Genomic DNA, 804 nt, shown 5'->3' with positions numbered 1-804 from the left:
ATTCTTTCGAAATAAATATTTTCCATGTTTGTTATTTTTGGGAACTTTGACTGCATATTTTATTCACTTATTTATTCTCTCCAATCAGAAACTAGACAAAAATGACGATTGGATGACTGGGGTTCTTGACATAATATATTTTATATTAATGTATTTGGATAATTTTGATTAAGAAATATACTATGGTAATTTGTGTTAGATAGTTATTTTATTTTAAATCAACATAGTATTCATATCTGGAATAGACTCCCAATTTAATTTGTATATATTTTTAAATTTTATTCCTAATTTTTTTTATAGATTTTAATCATATTTTTTAGTTACTTTTTTTAACAAACAAATGTTAGTGAGCAATTTTTTTTTAATATAATGCATTATGCATTCTCCTCTCATCCATCTCATGTACCTCTAATATCACTATCATCTCCTCATCCTTTCTTATTATTAGGATTAAGTATGATTTTGGTTTTTAAAATATAGGACGAAAATTTTTTTCGGCCTTAACCTTTTTTTGCATACAAAATCGTCCTTAAGGTTCAACGTAACTTTTACGTTGAACCTTAAGGACGATTTTGTATGTAAAAAAATGTTGAAGACAAAAAAAATTTTCAACATATACCTTAAAAACCAAAATCGTACTTAACCCTTATTATTATTATCATTGTCACAAATTTCACTCCACTACCACCACTCCCTATTCATGGAATATACTTGATTAATTTTATCTTTTTGGTTTTTTACTCATAATTTTATTTCTCTTATTTCTTATTTTTCTCTTTAGAATAAAAGTGTTGAACTCAAAAT

This window comes from Arachis ipaensis, chromosome B10 (genome assembly GCF_000816755.2).
Source record: "Arachis ipaensis cultivar K30076 chromosome B10, Araip1.1, whole genome shotgun sequence".
Lineage (NCBI taxonomy): Eukaryota > Viridiplantae > Streptophyta > Magnoliopsida > Fabales > Fabaceae > Arachis > Arachis ipaensis.
Note: the sequence above shows the minus strand (reverse complement) of the source record.